We start from the raw sequence: 22,945 nt of genomic DNA, 5'->3' as shown, positions 1-22,945 counted from the left end.
GCCAGTTTAATAGCTGCTAACAGAGATCTATGGTACATTAGACCATCCACTAGTCTAGTAAATCATTATCTGACCCTTATATGTATTTAGATAAAATGAAATGAAAACTTACAGTTCAATAGTATCTATTAAGTCTGAAATAGGTAGAAATGTATAGAAACTAAACTGAACTCTGGAATGAAGTTTGTGGAAAAGGCTAGTTTTATAATCTAAATATTAAATAATTCACAAATAGTTTGTCTCAGAAAGTGGTAGAAATGTAAATGTTTTTGTGAATTTTTTAAAGTTCATTGAAATGATTACTAAGGGGCTTAGATGCAAAACTGCTGCTGCTTTTTTGGTGTATTGGTTCTATAAATGTTTTGAGAACAGATCTAAAGGCTTAACTGTACAGCAGACACTAATCCACACACTAAGCAAGGCATAAATAAGGAGGAGGAAGACAAGGATCTATTCTGAGAGTTTTCACACAGAGTTGCTGTTGCTAAGGAAACCACTTCCTTATCTGTAGTTATTCCTAATATGTGTACCTCGGGGTCTTTCAGACAGTGCAGATTGCAATGTGGTGTCATATCAAATGGGAAAAAAACTATATTACAAAGTAATTGGGTTTTTAATAATAGCCTAAAGTGAGTGTGGGAAGTCACACTTGTAATACCTGGTTGAAACTGGCAAGGAAATCTTCAAGCATACTACCACTAGTTTTTTTTTTCATGTTGTTTGTGCATGTTCCCAACTTGCCATCAGGGATATTTTCTGTTTTACAGATACTCTCACTGTCTAATTTCAGCTTTTCCCTTTGCTACACCTACATTGGAACATCTGAAATGAAATCCTCTAAAATACACAAATGACAATCCAATTTTCATATTCCAATTATCTACCAGTTTGCAACATATTATTCACAATTTCAGAAGGAAAAAATGTGACTGTTTTATCCTTGGTATTTCTCTAGCATATGTCTAAAAAAACTGGATGTTGCTGCTACTGTTACATTTATATTTATGTCTGGCAACCGACAAGAATGACCCTCATTTGTGTGACTTCATTGAAACGCAGCTGAAAAGCAGAAACCAGAGATGTATGTCTTGTTTCAGCAAGGTATTTAAGCATGTTCAATAACTTCAGGCACACAATAACTTGACTCCACTGAAGTCAATGGGACTACTCAAGATTTTGAAGTTAAGTGCATGAGTAACATGCTTTGCTGAATTGGGGTAAAAAAGGAGATCAGAATTTTGGGGGGTAATGACACCAAAAAGAAAGATAACTCCTCAAGCTCTAATAAGAGGAGAGAGGAAAGGAGTGATACAGCATCAAAGTGAACCCAAGTTGAAAACATGTCTGAACTTCAGTCTTACTTTATTTCTATTTTATTGATTTTATTGAAAACCATGGGTGAACTTGCAGCTGTACAAATGTAAAGGAAAACATAGTCTGTACCCAAGGAGATTACAATCTGTACCATACACAGAATATGTTTTGATGCAGAGGTTGGACATATTCTCTTATGTCAATTTACCTGCATAATTGGATGATATTCTCCATTACTGTTGTACACTCCATAATGTATTCCACATACCATTCCATTTGCATAGAGTAGTTAACTCATTTTTAAATTAAACATTTGCCAAAGGATATATCAGATTCCCCAGAGTTGTGGGATCATGCAATAAAATGTAACTGTTGTACAACCTTCATTGTAAGAGTTCTACTAAATCTTTCTTGCTCTCTGATGGTACTTGGTGAGACGGTTTTCTGGAGAGACTTACTGCAGAAGGTAAAGTATCAACTCCTAACAGGTTTCAGAGTAGCAGCCGTGTTAGTCTGTATCCGCAAAAAGAAAAGGAGTACTTGTGGCACCTTAGAGACTAACAAATTTATTTGAGCATAAGCTTTCATGAGCTACAGCTAACAGGACAGTCACGGAATAGCACTAAATCTCATGGTTATCTAAGTTAATGTCTATTGGAGGGATCTGTTTAGCACCAGTCATCACAGTATCTAGGTGCTGTACATGTAATTTTAAACTTGTCTCTGCTGGCACAGTCGGACAGGCAGGGATGCAGGCACCCAGGCCCTGAGGGGAGATCTTCCACCTGATGTGTTAACCAAACTCTTTATAGCTCTTACCCTTCAGAAATGATTTGCTGCAGATGAAATAATGTGTGTGCAGGCATGGGTAGGTTTTTATTTTAAGCATCCTGGTTGTTTAACCATCCCTGAGTCTGAAATTCACATTGTTTATGCAAAGTGATGGACGTTAGAAATGATGAACTATGTGTATTTTATCATCACCAATTTTGTCATCAACATGATAACTGAAATTTCCAACTGACACAAAACGTAAGCCTGAGGAGATTCTGTAGAGAATGCTCTTGTTAAAAATTCTGGCAAATATGTGCCTTTGTGATGGGCCTTAACCTGATGTATAATACATTGTCAATTACTGCATTTTTAAAATGTCAGCATTGGTAATACATAACAATTTTTTTTTATCCATTTGGAGTACAGTATTTGATGTCACACTGTTTAGTGATGTGTATTTTGGTAGCTGGCAGTATTTACTTTTTTTCCCATGTCACATGGTCATTTTGTCTAAGTAAGTAACCTCATTCTTCATTAGAAAGCAAAGACAGTCTCAAGATCAAATAACTCACAAAACTAAAAAGAAGAAAATACATTGAATTATTTACTGATTTCCAAGTGTTTTTGTTTTTTTTGTTTTTTTTTAAAACTGTGAGTATTTGAACAAAGTTTCCCTTCCACATATGCATCCTATTGCTTCTTCCCACATCATTCCCTCCCCACACAACACACTCTCTCTCTCTTTCTCTCCTTCCCACCCCATCTCCTTCCTTCCTCTGTTCATTGGGTTCTCTACTTATTGGCTTTGTGGGTACAGTAAAAACCTTCAAACAGGGACTAGAGCCCTCCCGGGAGAGATTTTATAATCTCAGTATTACCAATCCCAAACTTTCAACCGTGGGTCATTAGCCGGGCCCCCTAAAATTATGTGACTGTCTTAAACTTCAGGAGATTTTTTTAAATGATACATTTTATTTGTCTTCTAGTTTTCAGCAGTTGGGATACACATTTTCAGTATTTTCATTTGCAAACACAGGTATTAGAAATAATATTTTTAATGAAAGCTGAGATTTTCACATAGTCACATGACTCCAGGAGCTGAGGTTTTAATAAAAACACAGATTATCATGCAAACGGCACAAGCTGACATATACTTCCTATTATTTAAGACCAGTTATAGTAATTTTAAAAAGACTTGTGTTCTAAATGCTTCTTCGGTTGTGTACTGTGGTTTGTTATGCAACATTGTTTTTTGATTACCACACTTTTCCTTTGAGCTCATGGTAAGCAAAGGTTTCTTAGTAATACTATCCTTTCTAGTTTATGAGACCGAAGGTTGTTTGCAATGATCTTTTGTGATGGCTGAATAGGATGATTGACAGTGTGTGTTGTTTTTGGTAAGTGAATGCTTGGCAGATTTCTATTTCTCTAAACATTCCACATCCACTGTTTTTGTGTTTGGTCTCTGTCTCCATCTCTTATGTCTTACCACTCAAGCTTATTGGAAAAAAAATTAGAGGTTTTTTTTTTTTTTCATCTGCTCTTGTAATAAAGGGAAATATATCAAGAGTTTTTTTCTCTGTTATTCTGACATTATATGAAACAATACGCATATATTGTTCATATTTTAATATTAGCATGATGCTGGTTTTTATTTTTACAAATAATAAATTAAAGAAGACTAATTTATCAGAATTGATTTTCAGTTTTCTGGACCCACAGTCTCAGCAGAAAATTAGGAAAAATGTGTCTTGACACATTAATTCCATTGCAATTATATTAAATAAATAAATAACTACTTATTCCAGCCTGTAGCCTAGTAGAACAGTTGCAGCTGCTTAATATCTGTATGGATTCCATTACCTATGCCTTGGCCTGCTCCTAATAGTCCTCTTCATTCTACACCATTTGGTGCCAGTCTGCAGACTCTCTACCCATTTCGCATAATGGATGTAGAGTCCTTCCATGAAGTTACTCTGCCTGCCCCCCATTTCCCCCAACAACAGCATCTAAACCTTGGTGAATTTCTCCCAAAATGCTATTTTTCTGTTTTATCTTCCTGCTGTGTTTAATCTCCACTGGGAAATTTATAACCTTAACTTATAAATTGCAGAGCCTTAAGTCTTGGCTAGAAGTCTGCCAGGTTGGCTCTCTTTCTCTGTCTTTTAATAGTTAGCCACCAGGACCCTTCTTTTTCCTCAGTAAAAGCAGACTGAGCAGGTTATTGTGGAGCTTTTGGCTGGGACAACGTAATACTCGCCTATATTTTATATTCCCCATTAAATAAGTAGCACATTCTGTGCCTAGCTATGAGAGAACTGTACTTTTTTCCCATTGTATTGTGCTGTGAGCTAGTAACACCCTGAGGAGGCTAACGGGCTGGAACATTTTGTTAAAAGCAGATTCACAATACTTATTCTATAAGTTTGCCATTCAAGACATTTTCCCTCCCTTTGGTGTGCCACTGGCTAAAGAATAGGGTCAGTTCAAAAACTACCAGGAGAATTCTCTTGTGTTATAATAGTTTTTCCTATGTAGAAAAAAGCAGTTAAATAGTAGAGAGAAAAGTGAGGAAAAAAATCTGATCACGTGGAATGACTTTTTAACTTGTTTAAAACTTTTTATTTTTAAGGAAAAAGGATACACGTGTTTGTTCTTTTTTAAAAAATTATTATGGCAGTCATCAGATGTCAGACTTATATATGTACAACAATGATATAACGGCCAGAGAGCAAATTCTGATCTCAGCTACAATGATGCAAGTCCCGTTGACTTCAAAGGGATTTGTACACATGTAACTGAGGACAGATTTTGGCCTCAGGACTTTAAATGGTTTCACACACCCATCGAAATTAGGTTATGAAATTGCTGAAGTCTCAGCATTGTCAGTCAGGCTCTTTTCACAAGAAAAGTTGTTTATTTTTCATGAGTAACATAGTATCTTCTAGCAAAATACCTTCCTAATCTCCAGACATTGTTTGCCTATAAACCATGTGCCGTAAATAGGTTGGTATAATAAATATTTCTTATGCTGTTCAATGACCACCTCTTGCAAAAATAAAAAAATCCCTTTCTCAAATACCCTGTTCCCTTCTGAGCTAATTATTTAGATATTATACCATAGGTTATATTCTTCCACTAGTGCATATAGCTCCTGCTTAACCATAATGGGATTTAGGGACATACAATGAATGAGAAAGTGGGGATTGAGCCTTCAGTTTAAAAATGGGTTAAGGTGTATTGCCATTCACAAGGAACATAATACTGACAACAACAAATCCTGCTCCATATTCTGATTATGACTGACTCATATAAATACCTTGTTGAGTTCTAGGTGGATTTGAAATCATTACAGCAGGGTCAGATATGGTTTTCCCATCCTGTGAGCATTTTCAAGGTTTCAAAATTGTTCCCATCCAAAATTAGTTTGAAATATGGAAATCTCAAATTTTTACAGAATTGAACATCAGGGGAAAAAAAACAGTTTGGGTCAATCAAAATGTTTTGTTTCAATAATTGCAAAATGTTTTGGTTTTGTTGTTGGTGTAATGAGTGTAAATTTTCAAAATTAAGTCATTTCAGACTGGAGAATCCAGACTCTTTTATTCTGGAAATGTTAAAAAGGGATGTTTTGACAGTTCTGATTTTTTTTTTTTTCAAAAACTTTCAAAGCAGGAAATTCATTGATTGACCTTTTCCTGCAAAAACTTCAAATCAATTTTTTTTTCAATGAAGAAAATGTTTCACTGAAAAATTATGCAACAGCTCTAGCAACTCCTGCTACTTACACATGTTGTACCACTCTCTAGCTCTAGAATTGGGACTGGCTTCCAGTGTGCTACTTGGAGAAATGGGCTGCACAAGTTTTCTATTACTAGAAGGATTCAAAAAACAACTTTGGAAGGGTTCATATTACCCATAAAGCCTAGAATGCAAACCAGTATGGGGGTAGGAAGGAAAGAGAGTTGTCTCCTAGAATGTACTGTCGTGTATGCCCTTTCCCCAGTGTTTAGCCCATAACCTGCAGTACTGTGAGGTGAGTGAGTAGGTGTTCCTTACACATACTTGAAAACAGTTTTTTTTCTTCTTAGTTTTTAAGTCAGGAAGGGACCGTTACAATAATCTAGTCTGATCACGTGCATAATATAGGCCACAGAACTTCACCCAGTAATTTCTGCATCAAACCCACAATCTTTTTTGAACTATTGCAGATCTTTAAGTCAGACAGCCCATCTTGATTTAAAGACTGAAGTGATGGAGAATCTACCACATCCGCAGGTAAGTTGTTCCAATAGTTAATTACTCACACTGTTAAAAATGTGCACATTATTTCTCATCTGAATTTGTCTAGCTTCAGCTTCCCACTATTGGATCTTGTTATGCTTTCTCTGTTATACCTTTTTTTAAAAAAAAATTGTTTGCTGTTCCCCTCTTTGAGCAGCCCAGGACCTTCAGGAAGTCCACTTCTTGCAAAACCCCAAAACTCTCTTCCTTGCATGTGTCTTCTTTTTCATACTACATTTGTGTTTGCAAGGAGCATAAGGAATGAATGAATGAGGTCAGAGCTCATGGGGCCAGATCATCGCCAGTGAAGTCACTTTAGATTTAAATTGAGATCAGAAACCAGATCACAGTGAGTAGACCCATGTAGGATATGATGATTATTTTCATGCTTGCTGAGCCAGCTTTAACATCTGCTCTGAGCATAATTCTCCAGCTCACACACTTAAGCATCATTTAACCCCATGGAGGGTCAGCCCCATGAAAGTATCCAGATGGCCACAAAACGTATTCCTTTCTCTTTCTAGTAATATATAGTGGTGCTTGACAGGATTGTTATAGTCAAGACTCTGTCAGAGTTTTCATTCCAAGGCATTTGTACCACTGTTAAAAACTGGTGGTAACTCTTTTAGTTGACAGCTATCATCCCTCCATTAATTCATATACACCAATTTGCATCTAAGTCAGAGCTGTTTATATTTCACTCCGTTTTATGTAAATTGCTTTGGATACTTTTCATTTAGAGATATTAAAGTAATACTACCAGGTATGTAGAACACTTTGACAGATGCAGCATTACTGGGCTAAAGTCCATCTTGCTGGTTCAAAGTGCTGTCAATTGGAGCTCCCTGCAGTAGTGTCCCCCTTGTGAGGCTCAGTAGGATTCACTTTTGAGACAAGGAGCATCTTTAATTTCAACCTTTTGGGGGCTCATAGCTATTCTGCCATAGGACTCTACCTAGGAAATACAATTAACCAGCTGATTTCTTTCCCCTCCTGTCTCAGCAACACCCACTTTTCAGGTGCTGCTAGCTTGTGGTGATCCCTGGTAGAATGTAGGATGGAAGCACCTCACAGCTGCAATCACTGCCCCTCCCCCCCCCCTGAAAATTTTCCAGGCACTTGTAATCATCCACTGGGGTTGTACTGGCCTAGAATTAGTCTGGCCCCCAAATAGCATTCTGTTACAAACCACAACAATGTATTTCTTTGCATCTTTATAGAATGTTTTTATAAATGCGTAACAAAGATATAAAGCAAGACACCTTTAAAGTGTATATCCATCACTGTAAATTATAGTGTATAATAAATACACATAAGAGCTAATTAAACACAACAGATACTGCAAGGGTTCAGAGATACAGCCAATGGGATAATTGTTTTTAAAGCAAAAAATCGATGTGAAAAGATATAGTTATACCTCGGTAGTATGATGTACTGTAGGTGCTTTTCCCCAGTTAGTCTCCAGGCTAGTGTTCATTTTTGAGTTAGGGCTTTGTTTGACCTCTGTATTAACCAGTCAGTAATATGTCCCCCATTGTCACTCTATGGCATGTTTGCCTCTGTCATGATCTAAAATAGATTCTAAACACAGTTGTAAAATACTCACATTTACTATTTGCAAAGAAAGAAAAGTCAAAGTAACCACTTATTTTTTTAAATACCACATACTGTAAATAATCAATGGTCAAGCCAGTGGGTCCATACATTCCATGACATTTCATATACTATAAAATTTTCAGCATAGTAAACTGAATTCAATATTCCTGTACTAGTTCCATAATGAGCCTGGCATGAATCTTCTGATGCTAATGAAAGTGTTGTGACCACGTGTAGCATTCTTACTATGCAAGCTCTTAACAAATAGTTGACAATATAATGCCCTTATTATTATGAAAAAATCACTGAAGTAGTGCCGTATGTTCACATGGAGTTTATAATGTGAAACCAGACATATTCCCCACACCAGAGAACTTTTATTCTTATGATTTCAACATTTTGTCAGAATTTTGCATCCGCAGTATCTTCCATTTGTATTAGTTTTATGTGATTGTTGCTGTTAACATGCAAATGAAGAGCTCCAGTGATTTTATTCACAGGGTAATAGGCCTGAAACATATATGGACACTTAAGAAGAATGCTCTGCTAGCTTTTTATTTTATAGCCTACCCTTTAAAATGCAAAAGAAGCTGAAAAAGAAAAAGACACATTACATTCATTTTAAGGGTTTGACTTAAACCAATTAAGCAAGGAAATTGAAAATTCAGAGGTAAGGGGCTCAAGCTGCAGACTGATAAGCCATATGGAAAGGCAAAATACTGTGAAAGAGCAGTCAGTTTATGCTCTGCACCTACTCAGAGAGACTTCCGCTTAAGATTGTTGCTGCTAACTTTACTGGGAGCAGAAGCAGATCCATAGTGCAGAGAACCATACACGGTGCTCAGCAGCAAGAGGACAAGTAAAAAAGGATAACTTTTGTTCAGTGACAAAGTGAAGGCAATTAGATATAAAAAAGTGGGGTGACAACTATTGGAACAAGATTAAGTGATGGATACTTCTCTCTTGATGGCTTCAAACGGAGACTGGATGCCTTTCAGGAAACTATGCTTTAGCCCGGGGTGGGCAAACTGTTTGGCCTGAGGGGCACATCTGGGAATAGAAATTGTATGGTGGGCCAAGAATACTCACAAAATTGGTGTTGGGGTGCAGGAGGGGGTGAGGGCTCTGGTTGGGGATGTGGTATCTGGGGTGGGGCCAGAAATGAGGAGTTCAGGATGTGGGAGGGGGCTCCAGGTGAGGGATGGGGCACGGGGGGGGCCATGAGGACTCTGGCTGGGGGTGTGGGCTCTGGGATGGGGCTCAGTATGAGGGGTTTGGGGTGCAGGAGGGTGCTCCAGGATGGGATCGAGGGGTTCAGAGAGTGGGAGGGGGATCAGGGCTGGGGCAGGTGTTTGAGGTGTGGGAGGATGAGGTGGTGCAGGTTCTGGGTGGTGCTTACCTCAAGCAGCTCCCAAAAGCAGTATCATGTCCCTTCTCCAGTTCCTATGTGGAGGTGTGGCCAGGCGACTCTGCGCACTGCTCTGTCCACAGGCACTGGTCCTGAAGCTCTCATTGGCCATAGTTTCCAGTCAATGGGAGATGTGGGGGTGGTGCTTGGGGTGGGGACAGCATGCAAAGCGGAGCCTCCTGGCTGCCCCTATGCATAGGAGCTGGAGGAGGGTCATGCCGCTGCTTCCAGGAGCCACATGGAGAGGTCCCCGACCTGCTCCTCAGCTGGAGTGCCAGAATGGGGCAAGCCCCAGACCCCACACCCCAACAGGAACTCGAGGGCTGGATTAAAATGGCTGGTGGGCCAGATCTGGCCTGCAGGCCATAATTTGCCCACACCTGCTTTAGCCAAACAGAAGCGATCTGGATCAATACCAGGGTAACTGGGTGAAATTTAATGGCCTGTGATATACAGGAAGTCAGACTAGATGATCTAATGGTCTCTTCTGGCCTCTGACTCTATGAATGAGTGAACAGCTGCATGTGCACAGATGAGTAGGGCAAGCCAGAGGCACACAGCTTATGGACAGCAGAAAGTAACTTGAATACAAACCTGTCCATGATAAAGATGTGGTTAGTGGCCATCTTTATTTTGTCTGGAAACTCTTCCTGCCATTCTGGCATCTTGGTTTTTACCTCAGCGTGCAAGAGCGCTGACCTCAGGAGAAAGTAAGAACAGAAGCCAAGGAAAGCCAGCCACAAACAACTACTTATGAAGACTCTTGTGAAATAGTCTCTCTCAGCCAGTTGCTGGACATAGTCTTCCTACTGACCCACCAACCTGCAGCATATACTCTCCTCAGCTTTCTTTAGCAACAGTACTTATGTTCAACAACAGTGACTCAGTGCTGCTCCCTCAAAACAGTCCTGTAGGATTGAACCTAGAGCTCTCACTTCATTTTTAATTCCATGTTACACTAGAGTCTCAAAGAAGCTTCAGAGGGGTGTATATGAAGTTACATATCCCAGCCATGTGCCTCAGTATCCAGTACCAGCGTCCAAAAGAGAAGGTCAAGAATTGAGTGGCAGGACTAAAAGAGGACTAGTGGGTAGAGACAGACTTGAAAAAGGACCCTGCTGGAGAAGTCAACTACATTGCACAGTGTCTAGAGAAGACCAAAGAATGGATGAAGACTAGCTGTCTGAAATTCAATCCAGTTAAGACTGAGACAATGTTAACTGGTTGGGAGAAGCAACTGGAAGATATGGCTGAGGGTAACTTTGTGCATGTACTCATCATCTTTTGTTGATCAGGTTTGCAATCTCAGGGTTTGGTTAGACTCCCTGGTAAAATCAGGCACCAGCTACAACCAAGATGACTTTTTCCATCTACAGACAATTAGGAGCTTGTTCCCATTTCTTTTTAATGAAGACCTTCCAGCTTTCATCCATACCTTTGACACTTCAAGATTAGTTATTTTGAAATACTTTACATTGGGCTACTATGTGGAAACAGCAGCTAGTGCAGAATTCGGTGGCCTGCTTTTATATGGTGTTTCTCTTTATTTGCATATTAAACATGTATACTACAATCTGCTCTAGCTGCATTTTTGGTTTCCAGGTTGATTTTAAGATGTTGGTTTTAATCCACAAATCCCTAAGGGTATGTCTACACTGCAATTGAACACCCATGGCTGGCCCATGCCAGCTGACTTAGGCTCATGGGGTCAGGATAAGGGGTTGTTTAATTGTACTGTAAGCATTCAGGCTTGGGCTACACTAGGGGGAGGGTCTCAGAGTTCAGGCTCCAGCCGCAGCCCAAATGTCTACACTGAAATTAAACAGCCCCTTAGCCCCAGCCAGTGGCACAAGCCAGCTGTAGGTTTTTAATTGTAGTGTAGACATATCCTAAATGGCCGGAAAGCTACCTAGTGAAGAGACTGCCCCACTCCTCATAACATACCACCATAATTCCAAAAAGAAAAGGAGTACTTGTGGCACCTTAGAGACTAACCAATTTATTTGAGCATGAGCTTTCGTGAGCTACAGCTCACTTCATCAGATGTATACCGTGGAAACTGCAGCAGACTTTATATACACACAGAGAATATGAAACAATACCTCCTCCCACCCCACTGTCCTGCTGGTAATAGCTTATCTAAAGTGATCAACAGGTGGGCCATTTCCAGCACAAATCCAGGTTTTCTCACCCTCCACCCCCCCACACAAATTCACTCTCCTGCTGGTGCTAGCCCATCCAAAGTGACAACTCTTTACATAATCAAGTCGGGCTATTTCCTGCACAAATCCAGGTTTTCTCACATCCCCCCCACCCCCATACACACACAAACTCACTCTCCTGCTGGTAATAGCTCATCTAAACTGACCACTCTCCAAGTTTAAATCCAAGTTAAACCAGAACATCTGGGGGGGGGGGGGGGGGTAGGAAAAAACAAGAGGAAACAGGCTACCTTGCATAACCTGTCACCATAATTCCAGTCATTACAGGTGCCTGAGCTGAAGTTCCTTTGGTGAATGTGAGAGGAATCAGCTATCTGGATTGGAGACTCAGGCCATGGGAGAAGGAGCTGAAGGTGGTACTGGAGCAGCCAGTCCGGGAACCAGGAGTTCAAGTAATTGCTTGAATGGATCCTTCTGCTGCACACTGTCTTCCTCCTCAACCCGTGGTCATGCTTCATGAATCTGTCCACCAATCTCTCCTTGGGCTGTGCAGCCTCTGTCTCTTTTTTCACCCTATGTGCACCTTTTGGTGAACTATTTGGTCCTTCTGGAACTGTATCTGCGGGTTAGTTTTATCTAGCAGGCCACTCATCAGCTCACTCTTCCCCACAGTGGGTTGGTCTGACCCCCAAACTCCTGGTAGTATGTTTTTTCCCTGTGGAGGTGGAAGGGCCATGAAAGGAAAAAGACAGTGCATGATACTGTCTAACCATGATAAAATAATTACATTTCACATTTTATGAAAAGGACTGTTTTAATTCAAGGTCAAAAGATGATACTTTTAATCAATGAGCTGTATTCTATTCTCTCTCTCTCTCTCTCTCTCTCACACACACACACACACACACCCCACCATCCCTTTCAGCCATCCTTTGGACCAGCACTGAAAACTGACACACATCATGTTAAGTTTCAGAGTAGCAGCCGTGTTAGTCTGTATCCGCAAAAAGAAAAGGAGGACTTGTGGCACCTTAGAGACTAACACATTTATTTGAGCATAAGCTTTCGTGAGCTACAGCTCACTTCATTGGATGCATGCAGTGGAAAATACGGTGGGGAGATTTATATACACAGAGAACATGAAACAATGGGTGTTACCATACACACTGTAATGAGAGTGATCAGGTAAGGTGAGCTATTACCAGCAGGAGAGCGGGAGGAAAAAACCTTTTGTAGTGATAATCAAGATGGGCCATTTCCAGCAGTTGACAAGAACATCTGAGGAACAGTGGGGGGGAGGGGGAGAGAAATAAAAATGGGGAAATAGTTTTACTTTGTGTAATGACCCATCCCAGTAAAGACCCCCAGTCTTTATTCAAGCCTAAGTTAATTGTATCCAGTTTGAAAATTAATTCAAATTCAGCAGTCTCTCATTGGAGTCTGTTTTTGAAGTTTTTTTGTTGAAGAATTGCCACTTTTAGGTCTGTAATTGAGTGACCAAAGAGATTGAAGTATTCTCCAACTGGTTTTTGAATGTTATAATTCTTGACGTCTGATTTGTGTCCATTTATTCTTTTACATAGAGACTGTTCAGTTTGGCCAATGTACATGGCAGAGGGGCATGCTGGCACATGATAGCATAGATCACATTGGTAGATGTGCAGGTGAACGAGCCTCTGATAGTGTGGCTGATGTGATTAGGCCCTATGATGGTGTCCCCTGAATAGATATGTGGACACAGTTGGCAACGGGCTTTGTTGCAAGAATAAGTTCCTGGGTTAGTGGTTTTGTTGTGTGGTACCTCTACAGGCAGAAAGAAGTGTTGCTGGCATCCTTGACTTTGGGGTACATGGTCTTCAGCTGTTTGATTCACTCTGTATTATTCTACTATTCAGTTGATCCCCAATGCCGCCAGCAACTTGGCTATAGTTTTATGGACAGGATCATTTGCTGTGCTCTTGCTGAAGTTGAACATCTTGCTTGCCTCCCATCAAAAGTGAACCAGAGACCATCTAACACCTGTAACAGATGGTCTAGATAATCCTCACTTCTGCCTCAGTACAGTGGACTGGACTAGATGACCTATTGAGTCCTTCTTTCCAGGCCTACATTTCTGTGATTGTGTGTTCCTCTGCCCAGCTAGTAACATGTTTGATGCTGCAGGCCTTAATCTTACTGCTGGAAATAGCTACTACACATGAACATTGACTGTGTTTGCAGTTATGCAGTCTGCATGGGAATGAAGGGTTAAACACAGAGCAGATGCTTTTGAAGCAGAAGTTTGCTTCTGGTTCCTGGGAAATAGGTGGCAAGTTTTGGAATGGAAGAGCTGGGCAGTGCAGCCCCGGGGGATTCTCGGACAGCATTGGCAGACTCTCCAGTTCTCAGTCTGGTGACTGGGACTTGCAATGCACCCACATTTAATGCCTGGGCTCGGACTGCATCACAGCGGGACTCAGGCTCTGCCCATCCCTTTAGCAGTGTCCATGGGCCCAAGTCCAGAGGCATTCCTGATCTGAGTCAGACTAATTTCTGTGGGGAGAGAAGAGGGGCTTGGGCTAAAACCTGAGTCAGATCTGGGCTTAGTGTGCTGTGTAAACATATCTGTGGGTTTTTTTGTAGGGGTGGATAGCAGTGATGTAGGAACTGTGTGGGGATATTAATTTTTGTTATTTTTGTTATAAAAAAATAATTGATTAGATTGGGGATAATTGCTTAGTATGTTTGAGTAATAGTTTATTCGTTTTTAAATGAAAGGGTATCCAGAGTGTTGGATATAATGCTTTTTAAAATTATTTTAGAATAGTAAAAATCCAGATAAATAATAAAATAAGCAATAAAACATGGAAGAACTTTTTATGAATTGTGAAAAATTCATAAAACACCAGCTTAACATTTCTTGTACAATCTGATCTTCATATCCATCTCCATAATGACTAATAGCTTTATTCAATCAGTTTGAATGCTCCAATAATTCTTCTGCTTTTATTGTAAATTTAGCATCTGCATACCATAAGTTTAGGGGGGTTATTTAAATTTCCTATATCTAATATATCTTCTAGATTTAGAAGCTGTGGATTGTCCATTGCAGCTGCTTCTTTTTGTTCATAAAGCATTTTATATAAACAAATTAAGCAGGCTTTATTCAAAGCTTAGTTTGACTAGTTAAATCATCAGCTGTGAAATTAATGTTTTCTATTAATCTACTATCTTGATTATCTTTTCTTCTGAACTAAAGCCTCATTTATGGGGACTAATTTAAATTATGAGTACAAAATGTACTTTGGTGTCTAAAATGAAGTCAGGAAAGAGGTAATTCCCTCATGGTTGACTTCAGCTGTAAGTGGGGATCAAGTGTAAAGGAACGGGAATAACTGTTGTGGGAAATAACTGGTGACCCAAGCATAGCATGGGCATGCATAACACAACCTCTTATTATTAATTATTATTACTATTATTATTATTTGGTATTCATATTGTAATAGCACCCAGAAATCCCATTAAGGATACAAGCCCATTATGCTAAGAGCTATACAAACACATAGTACGAGAAGGTCCCAGATAGCACTAGAATTTAAAAAAATGAACTGAAAGACACTCTTGTGGATTTCATATTACAGTATTTTTTAGATGTTCTCATATTCTGCAGACTGTAACTGAATAAAACCCACACTGACTTCTCATGGGAATTTTTCTCAATTAAAGCCCTCAGAATTTTGGCCCTTCAGGCTGGATGATCTCTTCCATTTTCACTCTTGGTGAATACTCAGAATCAGAGTGGATCTCCATGCAGAAGTCCAGCTGGGAATTAATGCAGGCTGGAGCAGCATTAACTCCCATTAGGTGCCTCTCCATGGTTGCTTCTGTACTTAAGGGTTGGCTAATAGCAGCATGGAACCTGAAGACTTGACTGTGAGTGACAGAACATCATGGAGGGTGCAAGCATCATGCATGGTTTTTGCCTAAATGGGGCTTGGATTACCTTTCCAGTGAATCCCCAAGATGCCCACCAGAGCTAGGAAGCTGTGTTCTCTGCTCATTCCAATGCCTCTCCACCCCTACAAAATACTCTCACCTTACAGTTGCTTGAAGACAGAAAAAAATCCTTGAATTGGCCCCTCCCAGAAGTTTCTGTGACAACTTAGGGAATCTATGTACAGCTTATGAATTCTGTTTGATATCGGGGGCTTGTTATGTGTATCTGTGTCAGACTGCAGACTCCATTATGAATATGGGATTTGTTTACCTTCTCTATTGCCCTTTTTACCTCCGTGCTGGACTGCAGTTCCAAGGGGTAGTGACACGGAGCTAACAATAGTGAGTCAGTAAACCTCAGTGGTCCACTATCCAAATGGAAGCATCCTAGACCAAAGGATGGCTCCTGCCCAGGAGAACTGATTTATCAAGGTGATGTCACCTGACAATGAAGTCACCTGAGGTATGTGGTCACCTGTTGATCAGAGGTCACCTGGCAGAGGAGACTGTAAAGTTTTAAAAGAGCAGGAGCTGCTCTGCTCTTGCTCCTTGACAATTTTCATCAGCTCAGGCTCAGGGGAGCTGCTGTAGGAGCCTGATAAGGAACCCCACCTACTTGAACACAGATGGACTCCCAAGGGAAGGGTGAGCAACACTGAGGGGAATTGCATTCAGAGTGTTTTAGCTGTTTGCTCTACTCACATGTTTTATCTTTTTAGTAGATGCAGGCTAAGCAAAAGGGTTATCTAGTTGCTTTCACCATCATGTGTCTATGAAAAGTTCAACTGTAAACTAGAAGGCTCACATCTGCCCTGGGATGCTGGGGAACATGCAAGCGCTGCTGGCAAAGCTTTTAGGAGAGGGCACTAGTTTCAGTGACTTGGCAATTAAACCAGAGGGTCCTCACTGCCAAGTGACCCTAGACGTGTGTGTGCCTAGAGCCAGGGAGTGTCTAAACTTTGCCCAGCCTCCACAAGGTAAAGATATGTGTGATTCAGCATTGGGATACCCTTGCAGTAGTTTGGTGAGTGTCCCACACAGAAGCTTGACCAAATATCTGACTGTTTCCATAGGAAGGGATGATTCTAGCTCACTGTTAGCTAGTGGGTACTAAAGCACTAAACATCACCATGACTTGCTTGGTTACATATGGTTCATCTGATATGTGGGATATGGTGCATGAGAAGCCAAGTTGGTAATAATTTTTTCTACTCCGCTTCAAATCATGTGTATTTACATAAATTCTTTGCCAATTTTTAAAAGGATTCAGTGATGCTTAATTTACTATATTTACTGCAACAGCAATTACAGATCTGATGGAGGCAAGGAAAGTATGATTATTGCATCTCACCCAAAGGATGGCTGTACAGAAATATTCTCCCCAAGAGTAGGGCTGGTTGAAAAATTTCACCAGGAGGCACCTCAGTGGGTCAGCTACAGGCAGAAACTGTGCTTTATCATCAGAGATGTAGTCTGGCTGTGGAACAAGGCCCATAGAGGACATTGGGGGAATGATGGACTCAGAACTGCAACTCAGTCAGACACAGAGATGAATACCAATGTGAAACAAAACATATTGACATTTCCAAAACAAAATGTTTTGGAACTTTTCATTTTGCAAAAAGTTTCAATGTATGGACTTTCAGCCTCACCCACCTTGTCTCTCTAATATTTTGGGACCAAGACAATAACAAGACCACCACAAACATTTTTTTTGATTTTGGGCATTTAAAATTGCTTTATTAAAAGCAAAGGAAATTTGAAAATGTCATTCACAAGACCAATGGAAGAAGAGGAGGTAGTGATCTTGCCCCCCCCCCATTCTACCCTGTTGTTAAAGCACTCATGACGGTGGTGGAGGGAGACCCAAGTTCAAGCCCCTGCTATGAAGTAAGCAGAGTGGAAACTTGAACCTGTGTTTCCTGTATCTCAAATGAGTTCTCTAGCTAAAGCTTTATCGGGTGTAAGGAGGGGAACCACTATGATAATGATGACAAATGGAGTTTAAGTTCACTTGCAAGTCAGTGTGGGAACTTCAGTCTGGGTCTTCCATGCCCCAGAAGAGTTATCTAAGCATGATGTGATAGGGCATAAGGGGGCATCACCATAATCTCCCCTTCCATGAAAGGCACATGAGTCCCCTGGTGATCTATTCAGAAACTTTGTGTAAAATTCACAGATATTTTTTATTTATCCAAAACTGCATTTTTCAGTGAATAAACTATCCAGATAATTTCACAGAGCACTAATACAGACATTAAGATACTATGGATGATATCTGCCTCCAGTTAAATCAATGAGTTATTCCATTGATTCCAGAGGAGCCAGGATTTCATCACATGATTCTAAATTTCATTTTTGTGTTGTTATTTTTTTCTAAATTTTCTGAAAAAGTTCTACCCTGGCAAGAGATTTGGCATGTTCCTAGGATTGGCTTGTTTTAGGGGAAGTTAGGTAAAGAGTTGATAATCAGGCTTATAATGGGGAGCAAGCTTCATCCTTAACTGTAGAACTCCCTCTCCACAATAAATATAATCCCAGTCACTGTGTCAAGACAGTGGCATCTTGGTTTACCTGCTGCCTGAAGATGGACTGCAGAAAGTTAGTCATGCCATTAGGGAGAGTCTAACACATGCAAAAACTTCTCCAAGATGTTTCTACATTTTGCATTCATTAGTCATGTTCATACTAATCAATGCACGTTCTTCATACATTCTTTATTCTCTGTCTCCTCTTTCACATATGGTATCTCCAAGGCCTTCTAGTGAATAGCCTCCATTGTTTCATATAATTTTTATAATATTTGTATTAGTTTTCTATTAAGGACATACATAAAAAAGTGTAGTAAGCCATAAGTCATTATATAAATAGTAAAAATACTAAATAGAAAGCCAAGATTTAGGCTTTTTTTCAGAAAAAAAAATTGAATATGCAGAAACCAATCCAGAAAGCCTCCTGAGATAGTAAGTAAACAGGAATTGCCATTTGGGATCAATACTGGATATTGGCAATCCATCAAGACTCTGATCCTACACCCATTGAAGATAATGTCCAAAATCCCATTGACTTCACTGGCATACAATCAGGCCTCATGTGCTTCTAGTATCTATCTACGATCGATAGATATGTATGATAGATCTATATCTACATCAATCAATTGTACATATCTATCGATCATAGATAGATCTATCTATCTATATAATTGATACAGATATAGATAAGATTAGATTATAGATAATCAAGGCCTGATCCTATTATCACTGAAGTTGATGGAAAGACTCCCATTGATGTCAGTAGGCTTTGGATAGACCTTCTGTGAAGATTGTAAATCAGTGTCCAAGACTTTGGAAAGGTCCTTGAAAGTTACTACTCTGGTAATTATATCATCTGGCAAAAGTATAAAACGTTTGAAAGGTGGGCACTTTTTTGCTTTCACTACCAGCATTTACTTTGCTCTGTTAATCTTAGTTAAAATAAATATCCTAAAGACTAGTAATACCAACAGGATATTTTATTCTGGTAAAATCACAGAACTAGCTATAATCACATGATCTGATCTAACACAAATAATGTGCACAATGTCATCTATCCAGAAACCACTTAGAGAAGGTTATTTTCCCCAAAATTTAGATCTAAAACCCACTTTGTTGAAAGATAATTCTAGGTTGCTTTGAAAAACAGAGGTCAGCAACAAGAACTATAGGTGCCCATCCCCATTAACTTTGACTTCATTGAGACCTGAGAACACTAAGAACTTCTCAGGAGCCACTTATGCATCTCCCAGAGCCTTGTCCTTAGAAAGTAACAAGAAAGCTTACTTCATTGTTCGAAAATGTTGCAGGTGTTGATCTTACACAGTAGAAGCTGCAAGTCTCTGATTTGTGTGTGTTTTATTCATTAGATTTTATGATCCCATCTTGACAAAATTAGAATACTAAATAATCATGTAAAAGCAATGCTTTGAGAGAATGTATGTGGAACTGCCCCTCTGGATGGCAGTCTTCTAGGAATGATGTCAAAATTGCCTCTTAGTTTAATACAACTTGGGGATTTGGAAATCAAATTGAATGCACCATCAAACTAAGAAGTATAGAAACCCTGTGAAAGCACTGTCCATTGGATATCCGTGAAGTGTAAATAAATAATCCCTTATTGCTGGTAGTTGTGAGAAGTGCCATTTTTGGCAGAGAAATGCTCAGCTGGAGATTCCAGCACATGAAGGCTAAAACCTGACTATCAAACATTCACATTATTGTGTGAAACACAGGGTGAGAAAGAGAGAGGAGAGGAAAAAGCAAAGAAAAAAGCCCTTTCCAAATGTAGCTATCAATCTTCCAGTTTTCCTTTGTTATCCTGTTTCCATCCTGCCTTTCTCCTGGTCTGTCTCTCTGTCATTTAAAACTGACCTGTTCGATGTTGATATATGCAAAGTAATGGACATTGGAAAACATAATCCAAACTATACAGATAAAATGAGGGATCTAAATTAGCTGTTGCCACTCAAGGAAAAGATCTTGTAGTCACTGTGGATAGTTCTCTGAAAACATCCACTCAATGTGCAGCAGCAGTCAAAAAAGCAAACAGAATGCTGGGAATCAATAAGAAAGGGTTAGAAAATAAGACAGAAAATATCATATTGGCTCTATATAAATCCATGGTACGCCCACATCTTGAATACTCTGTGCAGATGTGGTCACCCCATCTCAAAAAAGATATATTGGAATTGGAAAAGGTTCAGAAAAGGGCAACAAAAATGATTATGGGTATGGAATGGCTTCCTTATGAGGACAGATTAATAAGACTGGGACTTTTCAGCTTGGAAAAGAGATGACTAAGGGATGATATGATAGAGGTCTATAATCATGACTGCTGTGGAAAAAGTAAATAAGGAAGTTTTATTTACTCCTTTTCATAACACAAGAACAAAGAGTCACCCAATGAAATTAATAGGAAGCAGCTTTAAAACAAACAAAAGGAAGTATTTTTTCACACAACACACAGTCAAGCTGTGGAACTCCTTGCCAGAGGATGTTGTGAAGGCCAAGACTATAACAGGGTTAAAAAAAAATAGATAAATTCATGGAGGATAGATCCATCAATGGCTATTAGCCAGGATTGGTAGGGATGGTGTCCCTTGCCTCTGTTTGCCAGAAGCTGGGAATGGACAACAGGGAATGGATCATTTGATGGTTACTTGTTCTGTTCATTCCCTCTGGGGCACCCGTTATTGGCCACTGGTGGAAGACAGGATACTGGGCTAGATCTTTGGTCTGACCCAGTATGGCCATTCTTAAGTTCTTATGTTCTTATGTCCTGATTTTGACAACTTTAGTAACTTAGTAGTAGTACCTTCCTCTTTGCATAATCCCACTGACTTTAATGTCCTATTCAGTATAAATAAGTGTATCAGACACTGGCCCAAAATAATTTCTGATCCTTTAGTTTTTATCCTGAACTACTGTGAGACTATTATTCTGTAGTAATCAGGGTGAATTAAATGTTTTGTCCCTTAGAAAGCTTGATCCTGCACCATTAAAGTGATTATTTTCCCCATTTACTTAAATGAGATCAGGACAAATCCCCAAGTGGCTAGTTCACCCTAGTACTACACCTCCCCATTCATTTCAAATTGTTGTGATGTAGACAAATGCCCCCAAATCCATTTAATCTATGTTCTAAATCTTGGTTATACCTATGTGTCTCAGTCAAATATGGAGCATTAACCCATTCGGCCACCTTTCTCTTTTTCGTATGATTTCCTTTTCTCTCTCTGGCTCTCTGGAAAAGTTTTTGTGTGAAATAGAAATGCAAGGGAACAATAAATGGTACCAATTAAGAGGTGTGAAAGTCACCGACACACTTTTTAATTTTCAGATCAGTTGCTCTGAAATAGCAACATAAAGACAATTAGATTCAAGGGTTCAGTATGATTTATATGCTTAATTAAAGGCATATAAGAATTCATTAAGAAGTTACATGAGTTGTCAGTTTCTAACAAAATATTCACTAACATTTGGGTTAGTTAAAACACAAAACCACAATTAGAGTCTGAAACATACATGCTGACTCACATTTTCAAAGCTTTTTAACCAAGAAAAAAAACCTCAACTATACTTTCTTTGATCAGAATTTTCTGTTTTTTTTTATTTCTAATTAAACAAATTAGCAAGTATAGCAAATGAATCATATTTGATTTCAAATCATACTTGTTTTCCAATTATAAAATAAAATATAACATATATTCATGTAATTTCTTTGACATTACTGGCATTGTTACAAAAGTTATTTGAATTGTTTAGGGGGAGGTTGTGTTACATATATTGCTTATATAGCATTTCAGAATGCGTGTTTATGAGCAGATAAAGACTGATTTCACTTCCGATACATAACAGCAGCTCCTTTATTTACTTCAGCTACTATTGCAAGCTTCAAATTTAAACACTGTACCACATTCTTAAAGACAGGATTTTTGGCAAGTTAGAGTTATGGCTGACTTTTGTTTAAAAACGATTTTAATCAAAAGAAGCTTGAATGTGCAAACTAGGAATGCTGCCACTGGAACTTCTCTACTTTTTTCAAATAATCTTGTATTTACAATACCAATCCTTAGTTTGTGAGATAGGAGCTGGACTTACTGTTCCCTATTAAGTCTGGCAATACTCCTACTGATTAGAGCAAATGCAAAATCAGGCCTTTAGTGCACAATTGAATGCTGACTTCTGGAAACATTTTCATTAAGTATACATTTTAACTAAAATTTTCAAAAGTCAAAGTTCCATTTTTAAAAAGACGCTTAGTCCCATAGGCTTTCAATGAGACTTAGGCTCCTAACAGTGGGGATATTCAAAAGTACCTAAACAGGTTAAGCACCTAACTCCCACTGATGGGAGGTCAGAAGGAGGTATCCATCTCTCTGCATCACAAGCAGTGAGACGTTCAGCTGATACAAGCTTATCACTTCTTGACATACCTTGTAAAAAAAAGGTAAGTACTCAGAATAGTTTGGTTCATTATTAGTATGGATGCCCAAATATACCTTTAATTACTACCATATAGACCAGCTATAGGCATAGGCAACCTTAATTCTAGCATTTCCTAACTTTTGAGTGCTTGACTTTGCAACCTTAATAATGCCCTTTTAATATTTTGCGTGTGTGTAATTCAATCTATAGACTTTCATTTATAAAACCTAGAACTAATCTTAATTCCTGATGGCACTCAGGATCTTGCAGGGTAGGAACTGCAAGTAAACTGCTAGCAGCAGACACTCCAATGCTCGTGGTGGTGCGACAGGGTTAACTTCAGAGTCTAGTCAGAAATCATTATATGACTATTTTACAAGTCAGGAAACAGATTCTCATATCCTTAAACAGATGTACAAAACTAACAATAGGCTTCTAAATCATGCTAATACATTTGAAATAAAAAGGCT

This window comes from Caretta caretta, chromosome 3 (assembly GCF_965140235.1).
Source record: "Caretta caretta isolate rCarCar2 chromosome 3, rCarCar1.hap1, whole genome shotgun sequence".
NCBI lineage: Eukaryota > Metazoa > Chordata > Testudines > Cheloniidae > Caretta > Caretta caretta.
Note: the sequence above shows the minus strand (reverse complement) of the source record.